Genomic DNA, 21,814 nt, shown 5'->3' with positions numbered 1-21,814 from the left:
ATCAGCCCCCGGCGTCAGCGGGAAGAGGCAAGACTTCCCCCAGTTGACTCTCAGTCCCGAGAGATGGCCAAAGTCCGACAGCAGTCGCTCGGCCCCCCGCAGGGAATCGCTCGTGTCCGCCAAAAACAGCAAACAGTCATCCGCATAGAGAGAGATGTAGTGGGTGTCGGCTCGTAGAGGAAGACCCGCATACGCTCGACCCATACGGGCGTGCGCAGCCAGTGGCTCAATAGCGAGCGCAAATAACAGGGGGGACAGAGAACATCCCTGTCGGGTCCCCGGCCTACCGCGTAAGGGGCTGAGATGGTGGCCCCTGTTTTGACACGGGCCGTGGCCGCGGCATAGAGCAAGGCAGTCCATTTCACGAAGCGCTCGCCCAGTCCGAAGGCCTCCAGTACACGGAGCAAGTATGGCCATTCGACACTATCAAATGCCTTCTCGATGTCAATCGAGAGGACAGCAGCACCCGGGCGAGTAGCGGCTTCACCCCCCATGATCCGGATCAACCGGCGCACACAGGTGGCGGTGGTGCGCTGGGGGATAAAGCCCACCTGGTCACTGTGTACCAAGGTGCGCATGTGGGTCAGCAGCCGCGTCGCAAGGACCTTGCTCAGGATCTTGTAATCCGTTGTGAGCATCGAGAGTGGGCGGTACGCCGAATGGCAGCTCGCGTCTCCCTCCCGCTTTAGCAAGGGTATCACCAAAGCTTCGCGAGTAGACGCCGGTAAGTACCCGGTGTCCCAGGCCTCTCGGTAAACCGCCTGCAATCGCGGAACCAGCACATCCGCATAGGCTGTATAAAATTCAATCGGCAGCCCATCCGTGCCAGGGGTCTTGCGGCGGGCCATGTGCCTGATGGCCACTCTGATCTCTCCCTCGGAGATGTCCCCACCCAGATGGTTTGCGTGTTCCGGGTCGAGCCGGGGCAGCTGCGCCGCCAGCAGGAACTCCTCCAGCTCCACCGGGGGGTCCGGCATCCTGCTCCTGTAAAGGTGCGTATAATACATGAGGAACTGGTTGTTGATGTCCGATTGCATGTAAACCATGCGCCCCTCTGGAGTGGTTAGCTCCACTATCGGGGAGCCACGGGTCCAAGGGTTGGCCAACCACGCCAACAGTGAGCCCGCTTTGTCACCCTTGGCGTGAGCCCGGACAAGAAACTCTTTGTAGTCTAAGCAGCGCAGCTTTTCCATTGTAGTCGCCACTTCCTCTCGTGCAGACGAAACCGCTCCGTGAGCCTCAGGAGTCGAGTGGCTGCGTCATTCCTCTTCGCGCAAGTGGCCCTCGCTGTGCTCTACATCCTGCAGGAGGGTCTTACGGACTCCCGCGGTAGCCGAAATACAGACGCCCCGAATCACCGCCTTAAAGGCGTCCCACTCCAGCGCCCTACTGGAAGCCGTGCCCACATTAGCGTCGAAATAACCTTCCACCCCAGTGCGCACCTCGGCCTTAAACGTCGGGTCTTCCAATGTCAGTGGGTTCAACCGCCACGTCGGGATAGCCTGGCGTCGCCTCATCCATTGGACCATTACTAAGCAAGGGTTATGGTCGGATATCGTCTTGGCCAAGTATTCGCTGTGGCGGACCAGGCTCTGAGCGTCCGGCGAACACAGAATGCTGTCAAGGCGAACATGCAGATCGTGCGGGGGGGGAGTAAAAGGAGAAGTCCCTTTCTGTGGGGTGTTGAGTCCGCCATGCATCGACCAGGCCCCAGCTACGTTGCCACTCTCTCCTACTCTTCGCCAGTCTGTGAGCTGTCGCCTGCGCCAGTGGTGGGTGAGATCTATCTAATTCCACGTCCAGTACAGAGTTAAAATCCCCCCCAAGCAGGACCGTGCCGGCCAGGACCGTTGCCAGTTTCCCAGACAATCGCGCAAAGAAGGCAGGCTGGTCCACATTCGGGGCGTAAACGCTGCAAAGTGTCACGTCTCTCCCATCTAGGCGGCCCTGTACAGCCACAAACCTCCCCTCAGGGTCAACCACTGTTACCAAAGGCTGGAAGGGAATCCCCGCCCGTATCCAAATCAAAGCCCCCCTAGCAAAGGCCGAGAAGGTTGTGTAAAACATTTGTCCCCGCCATCTGCGCTGCAGAGCCCGCCCCTCAGTGCGATCAATGTGGGTTTCCTGCAAGAAGGCAACCTGAACCCCCCTGCGAACAAGATAGGCATGCACCTTATGACGTTTCAGCATGGAATTCAGACCCCTCACATTCCAGGTCACACACTTCAGTTCAGGGAGGGTCCCCATTCATGATAACGAATACAGTTCCAATGAAAGCAAATATCGTATGCACACTGACTACACCCCAAAACCAGAACCTTGATACCTCCCAACAGTCCCATACCCCACCCCTCCCCAGAATAGGTCCCAAACAGTAGAAACCCATCCAAATGATTAACTCCCAAAAAGAGCAGTCCCTGGTAACTACCAGAGTCCCACAATAGGTGTGAGATAGGAGGGGGTGGCCCGTCGCCATTTTCAACAGACCGCAAGCAGCACACTCCTCCCAGCCAGCTCTCCCCAACATGCCCTATGCGCCCCGCATCTCCTCCCTAGTTATGGCAGGAACCACTGCAGAAGTTAGCCGCCCAACACCAGCCCCAGGCCCATCCGGGTGACACTGCCTCCATCCCAAACCCAGTTCAGGAACACAGCAGCTTATACATTACCACATCAGGGAAGCATTAGCATCATTCGTCCAGCAAATCATCCGCAGTCCCAGGTGTGACATGGGGCGGCTCGGGGCCACCAGTCCCTGATTCCTCCGATGCCACCTCGTCAGTGCCCCCTCGAGAGCCTGACTCCACAGCCGACGCCGAACCCATTGTTCGGGAGATAGTAGAGACCGCCCGAAGGGCATCTCTGCGTTCCAGCTCCGTCTGTGAGACCGACGGTGTCCGGGCGCTCGGCGGTCGTCTCTTGGGTCTCCTGCTCCGCCTAGGTCTCGGTGGTACCCTCCGTCTTTCCCCGGTCGTCTAATGCGCACCCGCGCCGGTCCTGTACAACTCCAGCCAGTCCCACACGTCGGCGGGAGAATCGTAGAAGGAAGATTGGCCGTCCATCATGATCCGCAAGCGGGCTGGGAACAGGAGGGAGTAGCGGATACCCTCCTCCCGAAGAGCCTTCTTGACCACCAGAAAAATCGACCGCTGCCTCTGAACTTCCAAGGAATAGTCCGGGTATATGGAGACCTGGGCGTTGTCCACCTTATAGGGCCCCAGTGCTCGCGCCTTTTGTAGAATGAGATCCCGATCCCTGTAGTGCAGCAAGCGCGCCACCACCAGGCAAGGAGGCCGACCCTCGGCCGGGGGTCGAGCCGGCACACGGTGAGCACGTTCCAGAGTGTAGAACGGTGACAGACCCTCCGGAACAACCACGTCTCGGAGCCAGGCCTCCAGATAGCCCAGCATGTCTGTCCCCTCAATCTTCTCCGGCAGGCCCACCACGCGAATGTTATTGCGGCGGTTGCGTCCTTCGGCATCCTCCGCCCTCTGCTCTAGCAGTTGCACCCGTTGCTGCAGCTCCCCCATCAGGGTTTCCGCCGCTTTTGTCGCGGGCTCCAGTGCATCCATCCGGGTCTCGTCTGCTTGACCCGATCTGCCAGCTTGCCGTGGTCCGCACGTAATAGGCCCAGACTCGTGGATACCTGCCCGATGTCATGGTGCAGGGCCTCCCTGGTATCGACGATGGCCTTCAGGATTTGCTCCAGCTGGCCTTGCGGCAGACCCGTCGCCGAACCAGCGTCCAGAGTGGAGCCCTGGCCGTCCGTCACCTCCCCAGCAGCATCCGGGGGAGGCTTTAGGCGTTTCCCCATGGAGGCAACCGGTTTCTCGACTCCGCAATATCAGGAGTAGCGTCCGCCCCCAAGTCCAACTCTCAAGGCCGCGAGTCCTGGGGACACTCCCCGCATCGTACACCTGCCGGCTCCACGGGCCTCCAAAGCCAGCAACTCCCTGTCAGCGCCGGGTCACCACTCTCCGCTTCACAGGATACCGACCACGAGGAGCCCCCCTGGGTGAGCCGCTCCTCTGGGTCCAGGAGCGACAGCAAATGCAGCCAGCACAATATGGCGTCAGGGATAGCCTTCCAAGGCCCCAACCACGTGGGGGTCAGGGAGAAACACACCCGGCAAGGGCAGGTCCCGGGAAGGGGGCCCCGCCACGTCCGTAGGGCCCCAGGCTGGGCCCCAGCCGCCCACAGCTGCCGCAGTCAGAAGAGTCCTAATAGGTTGGGCCGTCTCGGGGGTCTTCAGCGCCGTGCCGCCAGGCCTTCCGGCGTCAGCAGGGCCCCCTGGTGGCAAGCGGCCAAGGGCCAGTGCCGGTCTGTCCTTCCCTGGGCAGGCTGCGCAGGATCGGGCCTTCCCTCGGCCTCGCGCTCCGTGACTGGCGCTCAGCAGGCCCCCAGTGCCGAAGGCTGTGCCCGGCCTCCTCGCCGTCAGATGCCTCCGCTGTGGCCCCGCCGAAGCGCCGCCGCAAGGCAGCTCAGGCCCCTCCGACGCGGTGACCCCGCAAGTCCGGAGCTCCGACCCTCTCGGCAGCCGGTGGCCGGCCGGTCACCACCGCGGGCCGGCCTCCTGATTACTCGAGGCCGGGGATGCGGCCGATCCTCTAGGCCGCAAAATGGCCGGCGCCGCCCACCAGGTCACTGGCGCGGTGCGGGTTCCACACGGTCTCAGACCCGAACCCTCCACCTCCGATCAGGCCCCCAGGTGTGCGGGAGGAGATGCGGGCGAATTCAGGGCTTCAGGGCCGTCAGGATGGATATTGCCAGGATTAATAGGGGAGGACGCCTCGGAGCTCAGCGCTCACCCGTCCTTCTTCATCGGCTGCCAAGCCACGCCCCCCTCCGGCATGAAACATACCATAGCAACAGAGAAGGAGGAGCCAAGGGAAGCAATATAGGGCAGTTTTCCCCTTGGACACCGGATGCAGCTGGACATGCTGGGCAAACGTGGCTGCCCTGGACTATAATATAGAATTATGGATGAAATGTGAACAGATTTAGAAAATTAAATTGTTCATCAATTCTCACAGAGCATACTATGTTTTCTAAGGGCGTAAAAAATATTTAAGCAGAAATGAAATTGCATGGTATGGTTGATGAAACCAAAGAAGCATACTGAGGCAACCAGGGTTAGAGGTTTCAAATTATGGGGCATATTTATAACCGGGGTTGCATCACTCTTGCACTGCACAACATGGTGCATTTCCGATGCAAGTCCAACATGCAATTTATCAAGCCACGCAAGGCCACCTCTCGTGGCACTGAGTTGGTTAATAAATCTGGAGTAGTGCAACGTAGTTGAATTGCTGCGTTGCATTATCCTGTGTCATGGTGGCATTTCATGGGTATTGCATGGGTGTTTCCATGCAACATCCATGGATTTTGATGCATTACCGGATTTACCAACAGTGATAAGTGGTAGACCTGGGCATGCGCCTAAATGCTGCGCCTTTCCAGATGAGGCATAATGAGGAGAAATATCTTTATTACCCCTTCCTACACAAAAACAATCCTACTTAGAATGCAGACACTTTCACCAATATGCAAAGGGTCTGTGTTGGCGCTAGGCAGCCAAAACGGCAGGAGCACAGGGACAACGGCAGGAATGCACCATATTCTTTTAAATACGGCACATTCCTGCCCTTTCACTGTTGCGCAACTGTTGAGTAGTGCAGTAAGATGGCTTGCTGTGCTGCACGACTGTGCCATAAATATGGCCCTCAGAATCTTGCTTAAAAAAGAGTGAAACTGATCATATAGAAAATCAAATAAGGATAAAGATTGCATGAAACTCCATTTGGGATATTCTTGAGTGCCATAAGGAAGTGGGATCCGGCTTCGAATATGTTCGTTTTAATGGAAATATGTCTTTTCCTCCCTGATTTCCCTTGAGACAAAGTATGATACCATTTTGAGCATTGTTCCATAATCTCTTCCGTGCCTGAGCTCTGTTTGGTGCTTGTAGATATCTTTCTTTAGTGCTTAGTAAGCGATATCCAGTGAAATTATATTACAGACAGCAAGATTGCCTTTCAGTCTCTATCTTCTACTATTTTATCAAGTAACTTGAGAGTGTGAAGACCTCTAGGAGCAACCAAAAACACCCTTTCCTTCTGGTATGATAGCCGACTTTGAGGACTATGATTGTTGGGTTTGTGGCATTGACATGTCGTCAAACTGGATTAAGTTCCCACGCACAGCTCATATATTTATTTGGCAGTAGTGAAGAAGTAGCTCTTACACTCCTTGAAACCCTCCAATGACATCTATCCGAATCGTGTCCCCGCCCACTGCGCTGGATGACGCAGCCACTACAGGTTATACTTCAATTGGCTACTCACTTTCACTCACTAGTTCATATCCAGCCCCAACATTGGGAAAGACAATTCATCCAAGAGTGCATATCCACCAAGAACGACAAAGACACAAACCACTCAATATTTACAGCCAACAACACATCTCTCCGTAAGCAATCCTGGTTGTACCACCGTGCTAATCCAAGATGGTTTATCCAGACTGCCACAGCATTGAAAGTGGAACATAAAAACTCGACTATTCGTCAGTTACAAATATTAAGTTTAAGCAGGCAATGTTTTTTTCATTACGAGCAAATAAAGTTTAATGTGACAAGAAAGTTATACTTTATACAAAACGTCTCCCCTTAAAAAAATCCACTCACTTGAACCCTAAGGAAATAAATAATTGGTTGCATCTGGGCCACGCCACATTTAACAAGAGAGATCTGAGCATGTTATATTTTTTGGGCGGGTTTGTGTTTGAATGGGACCCCTGGGGATTTATTTTGCCAAGTCCTCTATGACTTTGACATAAAAAATCAATTTAACATGGTTGATAGAGGTCACCAGATTCAATTCTTCCCTTGTCAAAAAACACTTTATTGCTGTGTTTCTTAATACAAATCCATCTATCCATCTCTAACAATGTCAAAATAGGATGACAGCACTTTAAAGTAACAATCTGGAGATGCTTCGGGCTTGAGTTTGGTCTAGACAGAATTAAACTACTTTGAACAAATGTGTTCACGTTGAAAATTACAAATGTGTGCTGTCCCTTCTAGGGGTTACAAGTGTAAAGTACTACATGTGTTTGTAATTTCATGAAATGCAGGTTTAGATAGCATGTTGTAATTCGTGTACTGGAGTAAAGCATTTGCATTTAATTGAATTTTCCACACATTATATCTTGCATAGAAAAAATAGTTACTGCTTTACCAAGTGTTTTGATGCAAAAATGAAACGTACTGTTAAATGAGAATATAATAAAATCATGCCCAATAAAAAAAAGTTTTTCATAATTCTGAGCATTGTGTCAACACATTTGAGATAATTCTCAATTATACTAGTAAACACGCATTCATACCTTTATTACTGCTGTGCAAAGCAAATTCACATCACAGCAAAAACTGACATTAAAAATATGTTTTCCTGCCTCACAGATTGCATGTAAACATTATTTTACACATGGAAACAATTCTCCCAATGGTCACAATATCTCCCTAATGTGTTTTTACCTTGCAAGACCATTGTTATCCCTTACATCTTGGTTTTGGTTAAATTAATTTGTTATATCAACTAGACATAAAACAAATGTCATGTCATAAACAAAGAGGCAAAATGACTCACTTGAGTCTTTGGGTCTTAGGCATTACAGCCCCTCCCCATACTCCACAATGTCAATAAATGGTATATTGCATGCTATAGATAGATAGATAGATAGATAGATAGATAGATAGATAGATAGATAGATAGATAGATAGATAGATAGATAGATAGATAGATAGATAGATAGATAGATAGATGGATGGATGGATGGATAGATGGATAGATGGATAGATAGATAGATAGATAGATAGATAGATAGATAGATAGATAGATAGATAGATAGATAGATAGATAGATAGATAGATAGATAGATAGATAGATAGATAGATAGATAGATAGATAGATAGATAGATAGATAGATAGATAGATAGATAGATAGATAGATAGATAGATCTGTTTTCAGAGGGCAGTGGGGAAAGCAGCAGCTACTGGGCACAAACATGTAGGTTGAGGCCTTTTACTCCTGACTCTTGGACTGACCTACTATGGATTCTGAGCAACTGGGCCAAGTGTCCCTTCAGCACTTGACTCTCAGGAGGAGCATGGCCTGAGCAGTCTAAGGCTCCCTCGGGGGGAGAGAGATACAGGGGGATTGCCACATGCTCACAACTCAAAATACATGCAGTAGTGACAATACATTGTTGTCCAGCCAAATACTCACTTTTATGAAAAAAGAAGTATTGTTTTTTACAACTATCAGCACAAAGGTAAATATGACATCCACAAACAGCTACACAGCACACTGAATTTGGGGCTCTAGTTTTTTGTAGGCAGATCCATGTGTCCCACTCCCTCTTCTTTCTAGTAATAGTGGCTATTACCCATTCACTATAGACAACATCCATAGTAAACCTCACTAGTTGTCCGAGTCTCTAGAGTCCACTCTGACTCTATTGCAAAGTCAAAGGTGTTCCAGCATCGAAGGGCTATCTAGTAAACAATTTCCCCCAGGGCACACTTGCCCTGAATTAACTCTTACCCTCACCTGTGGATTGGACCATCTGGACTTTCTGAGCATGCTCTTCCTGTGGGGGCCGGGGCAGCAGCAGCTGATTTAGGTGAGTTCACTGCACGGTGCACAGGCAGGCTGCAACTGACGATTCCGAAGGTCATCATATGAGGTTTCATACCCGCAAAGACCAGAGGCACCTCCTCCTTAAAGGGTAAGTCTTTGATCTATTCCATGGTGGGGGCAAAGTTCCTGATGAAGATCCCTCGTTCTATTTCAGCGGTTCCCACGAAAGCCTCACTTCTCCAGTGACGTTCCTGGTTACGTCACTCTTTTTGATGGTCCGGTGACTTTTTTGGCATTAGGGGTCACAGTATCAACACGGTACATGGGAACCAACCTGATTGGCACAAAAGATGCCTGCACAGTAGCTGTTACTGGCATAAATGGTTGCTGGCTTGTCACTGTGCAAGAGCTACAAGCCACTGCACCTGGAAATTCATCCATGGCAGCCACTCCTGGCATATGAGGTCCTTTATCAATCACTGTAAAAAGGCTCCGACCCGATCTGACCCGATCTGCACAGCGTTGGTTATGGTTGACTTTCTGGCAGGCCCTCCTACCTAAGCATGGGCGTAAAATCCGTTCCGCTCGCGGATTTTGCGGATTTTCGGTAAATTCGCAATCTGCGAACTCTCGCGAACTTGCCGAAAATTCATAAAATCCGTGCGAAGCGGATTTTTTGCTTGGTCGCACTTGCCAACTAGAATACTATACAATTTCGCGGGAGTAAATACTTGCGAACACGTAGATGCGGCGGGCAGCGACAATCTCGCAATTGCGAGATTGCAAAATTTGCAATTTCGCACAAGAAATCCACCAGCAGGCAGCATAAACCTTGAAAATTATGATTTTTATCAGAATAACTCCTCAGGTTGACATTTGCCTGCACTTTGTCTTTGCAAGGAGTCCATTTTGGGGGGTGGGGGTGGGAGGAAGGAAGTTCCCCACAGTCTCCAACTTCCTGTTCCTGTTCACCAGGCTCCTCCCAGTGCTTTCTTCATGTGCTGGTCACTTTGATTTGGATCTTGACCTGGAAGGATTACTTTTGTGGATGCTGCTGGATATTTGGATTTTTGCAAAACTGAAAGCACTCAGCAGGTGCAAAAGTTCAATCTTATCATTAGTAACCATTCCCTGTAGTGCTTCCTGAGGGGTCCCTTCAGAGTTCATTTGCCCACTTGCAACTATTCTATGACCCTGCTCTGACCCTCACAGCAGGCTCAGAGAATAGCTACAAGTATACAACAAAGGTCCCGTTAAAAAAAATACACTGCAACAGAAAGCAATTACAGACAAAACTGAAAGCACTCAGCAGGTGCAAAAGTTCAATCTTATCATTAGTAACCATTCCCTGTAGTGCTTCCTGAGGGCCCCCTTCAGAGTTCAGCAAATTACAGATAAGGAAGCAGGTGCCAGCCAGACTGGAAGTTTAAATTCAGTGACACATTAATCAACCCCAAATTAATTCATGTCCGTTGAAGCAGGGCAGGTGTGCTTGCTTTTTTTCACCCCCATAATCTACAGTGATAAACCAACCAGAGGGTGGCAGTGATGTACCAGAGGGTGGCATGGGTGTACCAGAGGGTGGCAGTGCTGAAACAGAGGGGGCTGTGAACCTGTGATGATGAACCAGATGTAGAAACAACATAGTTGCGGCCGTTGCGAGCCGACAAGTAAGTTCGCAATTGGGAACTGGTACAGAACCCTCGCGAACTGGCAGAAATCCTTGCGAACACACAAAAAAAAAATCCGCAAATTCGCGAGAGTTCGCGGATTTTGCGGATTGCAAATCCGTAAATACGCAAGTTCGCGGATTGCCAATTCGTAAAATCCGCCCATGCTTACTCCTACCTCATGGGGTTGCCCTCGGCTCACAGATCAGCATATCAATATCCATGTCTCACTTCACAGTGGCTATTTCCTGCCTATGACCCGATCAGTGCAGCAGCCATTTCCTCACAACTCCTTCAGGGAATCCACTTGAATGGATTCCACATTGGATCTTGCTCCCTCCAGGACACACTGTTCTTGGCAACCAGGCATGCACTAGGGCAGCACAGGTGGTTTTGGATTCCCTGGGTGATTTTCCCTCCCCAGCAAGAAGACTAGCAGGCCTTTAAGCCAGCTCTTGATCACAGGCATAGATGCTGTAAGTAGGAGTACTGGGGTTGCTGCAGCACCCCCAAAATAATCATGCTTGAGTTCAGAAGGAAATGAGCAATAAAGATGCTTTTAAATGTAGTTTTTATACTGTCACATTTGCCACAGTTGCTCTTAGTTCAAAGACAGAGGTCATATGTGAAGCTATGTCTTCTGAAAAATTGCTGTTGATCCTTCCTGACATGGAGATTGTTGTTTTCTTTTCTTTCTCTTACTGCAATGTTAGAGGATTTTGCAAAGGCAACTATAATATGCAAAATAATTCAAAATAGAAGAAGATTGTGAGTCAAACAATAGTGGGATACATGCCTGTAAATCAAACAAAGTAAAAAGGCTCAGGCAGTTTGTGGTTGTTTCTATGAAGTAATACAAAAATTGTGGAGATGTCACCTTTACACAATATTAAATGCTGACATCACTGTGTATAAGGTTGACAACTATGTCGACGGCGTTTCGATCCTTATCTGTGGTATATTGGATCATCATCAGGACTATCAGATAAAGTGCCTGAAAACATTTTTCTGCAATTTACTATACATTTAGCTTGGAAATCAGGATAAAAAGGGGGGAAAACGTATAGGTAGGTGAATCAGGCATTCAAATTCCAGAAAATGTACAAGCACACTCTGCTTACCACTGTAATAAGGTGGCAGTCACTAATTAAGATTGCGTGTGAGAAATGGCGTGATGTCCATTGTCCGGACATTCGGGGGGGTTTTGTGAGGCTAGTGGCTGCGTCCATGCATTATGGGGGCTTTAACCAAGGACTTTAAGCAATAAGACGGTATTGTGATGTAGTGTCAAATTGGTGGTGTATAATATGGGCCGTTATTGAGCTCAGTGTTAGAGGGCAGTGTTTTACACGCTGAAATGAAGGCGAATAGTTCAAGACCTGCAGTTCAGCCCTATGGGTAAGGGCTGAATAATGCACATGAGAATTTGCTTGCTATGCCCATTAACCCTGGAAATTTCTTGCGAGAAATGCGCATGCGCTGGTGCCCACGCATGCGCATTCGTTTGAAGAAGTTGGCGCGTCTACAGGATGAGGGAGCCCGGGACGCCGCATCCAAGGTAAGTTATTTTCCTTTTATTTTACTGTATGTAATATGAAAAATTGGGTTGTAGAAGAGGGCAGAATGGAGGCGGGTGCCGGGCAACTTCACACCACCACAGAGTGGGTGTAGTGTTCCCTACTACGCCTACTTTGTGAAGCGCCAAGTAGGCAGCACTACGCCCACTCCGTGGGCGGAGCGAAGTGCTACGCCCACGGTTATTCCTGACCACCAAATACAGGGTGGAACCACTCAGGCACGGACCTTTTGAAAGCTTCTCCCACAGGAATTATGGACTCCCACACATCTTTATTGTGCAAGCAATGAAATCTTTATTTTCGGCATTTTCTGCATACAAATGAATGGACCAGTGTCCTCCATGACGCGTTTCGCTCCATGAGGGAGCTTGATCACATGATGCGTCTCAGTGAGTATGACGTTTTTAAAGTGTGCTAAAAGCAAAACCAGCCTTAATAAATAGACTGATTGACCATAAGTGCAAAAATAAACATAGATAACAAACTATGGCACACAATGCATAAACATCACAATGCAGTACATTTCCCAAAACAGAGAGTATATGATCCGCAGACATCAAAACTAGCTACATCGTGCATGTAAAGTCAGAAAGCAACCAACAGCAAAATCAATGCTACCTCGGTATTGAAACTGTAATGTTACTCGAGGCTACAAAATGTTAAAATGCCTAGTAGCATGTACAGTTTAAACCAAAATCAAAGCCTAGTGCAAAATGAGCTGTACACAGTAATGATTATCACTTAATGACTCATAGCTAAAGCAGCGGATCATTCAAAAAATATCAGTCATGGCTAGTGCCTAAAAGTATCAACACACATCATTATGAACTGCCTTGTAAACAATCAAAAAATTATTAATGTGAAAGGCAAAGTTTTATAGGGATCCAATCAATGCAAAAATTCCTACCGCTACATAGCAGCATGTGTATGTCTATAAGGGCAATCACAAAAGATAGCTCCCATTCAAAGTGCAAATGCATAGATGTAAAATATAGCTGATTATAAGGCACTCATATAGGTGACACAATATACTCAGATTAATGGAATTAATGCATGAAGAATTTCAAAATACATAATTAAAACCTGCCTTATTTACACATTAAAAATATAGGAGCATAAAGCTGAAAGTGCCATAGCCTTTAAAGTGCAAAGAGTGCTGTACAAAAAAACAAATAACTGCAAAAAGCAAATCATCACAATAGCAGCAAGAAGAAACCCTCTAGATTACTTAAGCCTAAGTAATCCTAAAGTGCAAATGTGCCAGCTTTCACAGAATAGAGCTCCTAGAAAATATCTAAACAAATATATAAAGATATAAGAAAAGGTTTTCATAAAGACACAAAGAAATTCGTAAACACATCCCTTAACAGATTACCACATGATTATACAGTAAGGTACTACAGAACATTATGGAGATCCTCATTCATATTGAGGCCATTTGTGACTCTGGTATCGTGAGCTAAAATGTATTGAGTTTCTTTTTGTCTTAAAAGCTTTTCTCGATTTCCTCCCCGTCCGGTATTGGGAACAGAGCCTAAAACAGTGTATTCCAAGTCCTTTAGTTTATTGTCATGCTCAGACTTGAAATGTCTGGCCACCGGATAGTTGTGGTCAGAATTAACATATATATATATATATATATATATATATATATATATATATATATATATATATATATATATATATATATATATATATATATATATATATATATTACTGTGCTCTCACTGTGTCTACTTTAATGCTCTTTTGTCCTATATGTTTCCATATGACTGCCTGTGATTCCCACTTGACTCTCATCATGTACATTTTGTTCACTTATACTCTATGAATGTAAAGTGCTCTGTTAAATATGGGTCTGGCCAGTTCTATATAAAGCTACAAAAATAAATAAAGACTCCAGACAAGGGGAAACAACCTTTATCACTACTCCTTAACAACGAGGGGCCTGAACCACAATTCCTCAACAATGATCCGGTCTAAACCATTAATTCATTTACAACTGTCTAGTCTAAACAACGATCTGCCTAAACAACAGCCTGCTTGAAGAGATTAGTTGTTTCTTTTGTTATTGGTAAGTTAAGTCTGACTGATTTGTTTTTTCCTAGAGTGTGAAATTTTGTAAAAATAATTAACTGTTTTACATTTTCTATGTTTATTTAGGCATATATATATATATATATATATTCACAGAAAAAACCATAGGTTATAGACCATATATAGTTAGGAATTAGCATTTACAAAACCTTGAAAATTCACTGAAAAAACCATAGGTTATAGACCATATATAGTTAGGAATTAGCATTTAGAAAACCTTATTTTACTCACACAAAACCATTGAAATTCCATATATAGTTAGTTGCACTAACTATATATCGCGCACCCGCAATCCACTGCTGATGATGTCACATATTACATCATTCATGACATGGTCAGTGACATCACTGATGACATCACTGATGACATCATCTAGTGTCTGTGTGTTTTTGTAAAGTTTAAATACGTTTTACATATTGAAGAATGACTGGATGGATGGAAGACTGAGTGTGTGTGTGGCTGGCTGGGAGGTGTGTGACGCTGTGCATATCAATGTGTACTTGTATCAGTGATTGTATAAGAGAGTAAGTATGTGTTAGTATATGTGTGAAAAGTATGGTGTTCTGTGTTTAACTATAGATGAGGAAATCGAAGTGTGATTGATTCTTCACAGGACAGACTAGGTGTATGAGTGCATATGATAGTGTTCTAATAATAACTGACTGTATGTATGAGTAATTGTATGGGTGAATGAGTGAATGTGTGTGTAGACGTACGAATCAGTGAGTGCGTATGTAGTAACTGGTATTGGTGTGTCATGATGTCATCAGTGATGTCATTTGAGATGTCATCAGTGATGTCATTTCAGATGTCATTAGTGATGTCATCAGTGATGTCACTGAAGTATGGTGTTCTGTGTTTAACTGTATAGATGAAGAAATGGAAGTGTGATTGATTCTTTACAGGACTGACTTGGTGTGTGAGTAACTCCATGGATGAGTGGCAGTGTGTGACTGTCTGCATAGGTGTATGAGTGCATATGATAGTGTTGTAATAATGAGTGACTGTATGTATGAGTGATTGTATGGGTGAATGAGTGAATGTGTGTGTAGACGTAGGAATCAGTGAGTGCGTATGTAGTAACTGGTATTGGTGTGTCATGATGTCATCAGTGATGTCATTTGAGATGTCATCAGTGATGTCATCAGTGATGTCATTTGAGATGTCATCAGTGATGTCATCAGTGATGTCACTGACCATGTCATGAATGATGTAATATGTGACATCATCAGCAGTGGATTGCGGGTGCGCGATATATAGTTAGTGCAACTAACTATATATGGAATTTCAATGGTTTTGTGTGAGTAAAATAAGGTTTTCTAAATGCTAATTCCTAACTATATATGGTCTATAACCTATGGTTTTTTCAGTGAATTTTCAAGGTTTTGTAAATGCTAATTCCTAACTATATATGGTCTATAACCTATGGTTTTTTCTGTGAATTTCATTGGTTTTTTAACAGCTAATATCTGTAGCTGTAAAATGTATTCTTCTTTAAATCCAAAAATATATTTTATATGTTTATGAATAATTTTTTTTTAAAATATTTTTTTTTCTTCGTTCCCGCTTCGCGAATCGGGAAGCTTCCCGTTAGCTGACCTTGATGCCGCGAAATAGACCGCGAGCCGGTAAACGTTTCTTTACCGCAAGTGCCGCGTTAGAAAACAACCTCGTGACGCCTCCCGTCTGCATGACGTTTCACGTTGTCGCGTGATACGTCATATGACGTGCTACGTTAGCGAACTGGTACGCGAAGCGAGTCGCAAAGCGCAGGTTTCTGGAAGCAAACCGGGAGGCCCTGCAAAGCGCTTAACGTAAACACAGCAAGTCATGTGACTTGGTAATAACACTTTTCATTGGTTCATTTCACTTTTGGTTTCCTAATGATGTAAGACTAGGTCATATAATCTAAAATGAACACTTTTGATTGGTTGAGAACTCTTGTTTTTCCCAAATGATGAAAATCCCTCCTTCTTTTCTCACTCTGACTTTCATCATTGTGAGAGAAAGACCCTTTGTGATCACTGAGCAATGGCTTCTTTAGTAGCTTCAGCTGGTGCTTCCCCACCACCTCCACCACATCCAAGGAAGAGTGGACCACCTGCTCAAGTTATAATTCAACAAGAAGAGGAAGAAGAGGAAGAGGAAGAAGAGCAAGAAGAGAGGCAGTTTTTGCCTGAGGAGCCCAGGACGTCTCACCGGAAAGAAAACTTCATTTGGCAATTTTTTAAAATTCCCAAAGGTCAGAAAAAAGTAAATGCAAGGTACGTAACTTGCCTTATATGTCAAGATAGACTGTCCAGAGGGACCGACAAAAAATACAGTTTCGGAAACTACACAATGCATCGCCATATGACTAGGTGGCATCCTAACAACTACAGTGCTGCACAGTTTCGGAACGACCTAGATAATCTCCCTATTATGGCCAGAAGATCTGTTGTACCGGAAGTAACGGGACCAGAGGGCAGGGAGATGGTGCCAAATATACAAATAAGATTTGGTGAAGTAAAACACATCTGCGTATATTGCGATGGATTCATTTGCTACGGAGAAAGAAGCATCACTCTGATCAACAGAGCTATTGACTATCATATGCAAGTTTGTACGAAACGCCCAAAATAATAAATACTTTTTTTTTGTTTTGTTGCTCCTGTTGAGCCCTTTACAATGAATCGTTTTCATTGCCCCCTCCAAGAAAAACCCCAAAAAATATAAAACTGTTCAGAAAAATTCAAAAAAAGTAAAAAAATGTTCCGAAAAATAATAAAAAAAATATAAAACAACAAAAACAATTAAAAAAAAAGTTCTTTTCAGAACTACCTCCCCGTTATTAAAAAATTGGTACAATATTTGGAACTGTGCCAACCTCTATTTCTCTTAGTTCGCTTCCCAGTTCGCTCGCCGGTACGCGAACCGGAAGCGAACCAAAAACAGTAAGTATAAGGGAAGGAAACAGACACTTATGTTAAAAGAAAGACAGCTATAGGGGAGTAAACTAGAGATACTATTACCCGTAATCCACTGCTGATGATGTCACATATTACATCATTCATGACATGCTCAGTGACATCATCAGCAGAGGATTGCGGGTTTTTTGGCAACGTGCCTTATCCACGGTTTAATAACGCTGCCTTTTGCTTTATATAAGTTTTCAAATTGTATGAAATATATACCAATAGGTCGTTATGAACCTTTAGGTAGTGCTTTTCTTCATGAGGTCTGGTCGCTTCCATACACATACAGATGTTTCAAAGATGATCAAGAAGTTTATCTGAATGGAGAGGAATGCACTGAGACGCCAGATCATTCACTAATGTGTAGGCACATACAGTTACACGGTTCATGCAACAAACACCGACCAAATATGGCTTGCGTGTTGCAAGGCACGCCAGTTCCTGCTATCATCCCCACGTTCAAGTTGTTGGAAAATGGTAGTTATTTGATGCTCAATAATGAAGATTGTTCTGAGTTAATTAAAAGTATTCCTTTTATCGTAACAGTAAGTGAACGGGTTATTTGCTGCAGAAATGTTCTATTTCCTCCCACACATGAACATAGGGAGTTTTCAATCTGGCCACAAATACCAACCTTGGGACAGATTTCAACGGCATGGCAAGAATAAGAGCTCTTTTGTCTCAGAGAGAGGTGGCCTTGAGTTCGGCCCGTGAAACTTTCGTGCTTCACATAGCGAACACCCGTACAGAGGTGCACACACTTTTCAATTCAGATTTGCCTTTCAAATTCAGCAAGATGGTTCCGACTATCTTTAACGCATCCTCCACAAAGTCCCTGGCGCACTTTTTTAAAGTTGTTACCAGTGGTCTCGTGACTTCATTTGAGAAAATCTTTGGAGTCATCCCTGCTTCCTTTCATTCTATTTTCTCCACTCTGGTTCGTGGATTGGCATTTTTACTTGCATTACCAGCGGACGCTCTTGTGCTTTTTTACATTTTTAAATATGGATGTCCCTCCTATGCAACCTCCCACCCTGCAGCTGCTGACACTGTTCCGCAATCGCATGCTAGAATATTATGGCACAATGCCGTTGGCGATATTAAGCACGGCATATGGATTATCTTTTCGATTCTCCTACTTCACCTGTGTCCAGCCTGTATTTCACTGCCTGACCTGTGATTTCGATTGGGCCATTGATTTGTGTCTCTGCGGACCGGTTTCTCCTGACGTCGACTTTAATCAGCTGATGACTCCTATCATTACTCACGAGTTGGTTTGTCCTGGCGAAAGGATTATGGCTGTGGCATTGATGCATGGACTACTTGGTCCCTGGAATTTACTGGCGGCAGCACAGTCTTTCTTGGAACAGAGCTTTCTTGAAAACCCACCGAGCTGTCCTCTGATGGTGATAGAGGATCCGGTGCTGGGAGAGCACGTATGTTCTTTTCCGCTTTTAAATTGGATGGCTGAACTGTTTTCGGATGAAGACGGTGACTTCCTATTGGAGGCTGTTGCAGCTTATTTTGCATACACAGTTATGTCATAGACCTTTTTCATGTTTGATATGCTGAGTACTAGCATTTCATTGACAATTCATTGACTTATTTGTCAAGTTTTTATTATTTACCTTGCCTATTGGCTTAAGACTCGATAAAGTACTTGGCTGTTTTATTTTTCTTTAGCATTAAATTTTCCTAGTTTTTAATGCTTTACCTTGCGGACCGTCCACATATAAACTTGCAATCTGCTCTCATGAGATGGCACTTCTATTATCTTATTCAGTTCGTTTCCGGATCATGGGGAGGTGTCATCTAGGTCCTGGATATCTTTACACCGTGTTAAGTTAGCATGGGCTCATTACCGGTTTAAACGCCATTTTTCCTTTTTTGCAACTTCTGCACACGACACTTAGTTGTTGCTTTAGCTTTCCACCTAGTAGTTCATCGTGGTTTACATGAGAATAATATGTTATTGCTCTACTATCTGCTTTGCTTGTTAAACTATATCTGTACAGCGAGTGCTAAAGTTTCAAGAACAACACGATACAGAATTGTTATGAGGTCTGATCTCCACGACTTCATACTCATAACATAAGTGCAACTTCTGCCAATTCTGGGCATGAGGCGGGTTTTATATTGCTTTGCCGAACACACATACACAACAGTTGATGCGGCTCACATGAAGAGAGAGCTGGTGTATGCTGATGTGATTCCTTCAAATCTAAGACACTAAAGTATGGGCACGCCCTAAACCAACACAAAGAGACCTTCTTAGCAAATAATATAATATGTGTATTAGGGAGGGTGAGATATAAGCAGCCGCGGGCCGTGGAGGGAGTTACGGTGAGGCAGGGAGGCGGGGAGGGGGAGAAGCAGGGTGGAGCCCTCTCTACCTTGCCCCTCCCCCTCCCCGCCTCCCTGCCCCACCGTAACTCCCTCCACGGCCCGCGGCTGCTTATAAGTGTTGCTAACTCTTATTCATTTACAGCATGTTAACATACTATCACCATTCGCTTTTTATGTACTAGTAACTATGCTGGTAATTTTGCTACTGATAATATGTGTACTTGTATTATCTAAGATACTACGCCTGTGAAGACGGCATTAGTAAATAAACATTTCAAATACACATGTGTTCTTCTTAACTCCATGTTCTGGTTTCTAAGAAATATATAACGACCGACTGTTCATGAGTTCCACGTATCCGGAGGTACTATAAGTTCATATTCTGGATTGTCTAAACATTGAGAGTTTGTTATATCCAATGTGACACTGTACCTAGCTTGCTAAGGAGTTTTTGATTACTAACGTGAGTTTTGGGACACCCTAATTCGCCGAGGTTCCAATCCTCTGTCCACAGTTCTGTGTGAGAACAGAAACCCTGCGACAGGGGCACCCCCGACCCTTGCTGGAGCTTCATCACACTTGCGATACAACTCCAGCAATGCGCCACCTTTACGGCACAGATACATCACGCATCTGTGCTGTTTTTGCTGCCCCACCGTAACTCCCTCCACGGCCCGCGGCTGCTTATAAGTGTTGCTAACTCTTATTCATTTACAGCATGTTAACATACTATCACCATTCGCTTTTTATGTACTAGTAACTATGCTGGTAATTTTGCTACTGATAATATGTGTACTTGTATTATCTAAGATACTACGCCTGTGAAGACGGCATTAGTAAATAAACATTTCAAATACACATGTGTTCTTCTTAACTCCATGTTCTGGTTTCTAAGAAATATATAACGACCGACTGTTCATGAGTTCCACGTATCCGGAGGTACTATAAGTTCATATTCTGGATTGTCTAAACATTGAGAGTTTGTTATATCCAATGTGACACTGTACCTAGCTTGCTAAGGAGTTTTTGATTACTAACGTGAGTTTTGGGACACCCTAATTCGCCGAGGTTCCAATCCTCTGTCCACAGTTCTGTGTGAGAACAGAAACCCTGCGACAGGGGCACCCCCGACCCTTGCTGGAGCTTCATCACACTTGCGATACAACTCCAGCAATGCGCCACCTTTACGGCACAGATACATCACGCATCTGTGCTGTTTTTGCCCCATGATGCGCCGCATTGTAAATGCAGCACACCATAGGTGACGGAACAGCGGCACAGAATGACTAACACATCCCTGGTGATGCGCCAGTCATCATAAATGTATCCCTATGCTTCTTATCTTGTTAGAGATGAACCGCCATATGTATCATCAAAGTTTTTTGCATTTCCTAAATAGCGAACTTTAAGGAATAAATAGCGATTCTTTACCATTCCTAGTTTGCGATGAGCTATTTGCTAATTACAAATTACCCATTCATTTCCTTCATTTCCATAGGGCGGTTGGACTCACTTTTAGCTCGAACGGCTGAATGGATTTCCACGAAACTTGGCAAAATTGTAGGGACTGGTAGCCCGATGTGCCTTTGCTATGTCTCAAGATATATGCTCCAGTGGTTTTTACGAAAATTAACTTTGAAAAATATATATTGGGCTACATTGGCCTATATATATGTTGGAGCCCAAATGTAGCCCAATGTAGCCCAATGTAGCCCAAAGATGGCCGCCAGACACACAAAAAAACAAATGTAGCCCAAATAACAGCCAGATGTAGCCCAACTATAGCCCAGTGACAGAATGACCAATCAGCTTCGCAAACCTCCGTTACGCGAAGCGGAGCGCTGTTACAGATATATATCTTTTTTTGAACGTTAATTTCTCAAAATCCACTGGAGCACATATATTGAGACCTAGCAAAGGCACATCGGGCTACCAGTCCCTAATATTTTGCCAAGTTTCGTGCAAATCCATTCAGCCGTTCGATTATTATTATTATTTTTTTTTTTTGCCCCGCGGGGCCCTTTTAAAACCTCCACATCAAACCTAGGGGGTCAGCGAGGATCTACTATGCCCCCTTATAGTTATTTCCCCCTTTGTTTTGACCTCCTCTTGTCTCTCGATCCTACCGAGAGACAAGATGGCGGCCGCTACGGACTGTTTGGAATGTTGACAGACGCCGGAGAACCAATCAGCTTCGCTTCACAAAGCTCCGTTGCGCGAAAAGTACACGTCCTGGGCCGCTGCCCAGTCCGCTGTTACAGATATATATCTTTTTTTAAACGTTAATTTCTCAAAATCCACTGGAGCACATATATTGAGACCTACAAAAGGCACATTGGGCTACCAGACCCTACAATTTTGCCAAGTTTCGTGCAAATCCATTCAGCCGTTCGGGCTAAAAGTGAGGCCAACCGCCCTATGGAAATTAACATGGGAAAAATGCATTTTGGGACCCCCCTTTTTTCTCGGCCCCCCCTTGACGAACCCCCCCGAAATTTTCAGGGGCTGCTCAGAAACAAAATGTGCCATT

Source organism: Lissotriton helveticus, chromosome 8, assembly GCF_964261635.1.
Source record: "Lissotriton helveticus chromosome 8, aLisHel1.1, whole genome shotgun sequence".
Classification (NCBI taxonomy): Eukaryota; Metazoa; Chordata; class Amphibia; order Caudata; family Salamandridae; genus Lissotriton; species Lissotriton helveticus.
Note: the sequence above shows the minus strand (reverse complement) of the source record.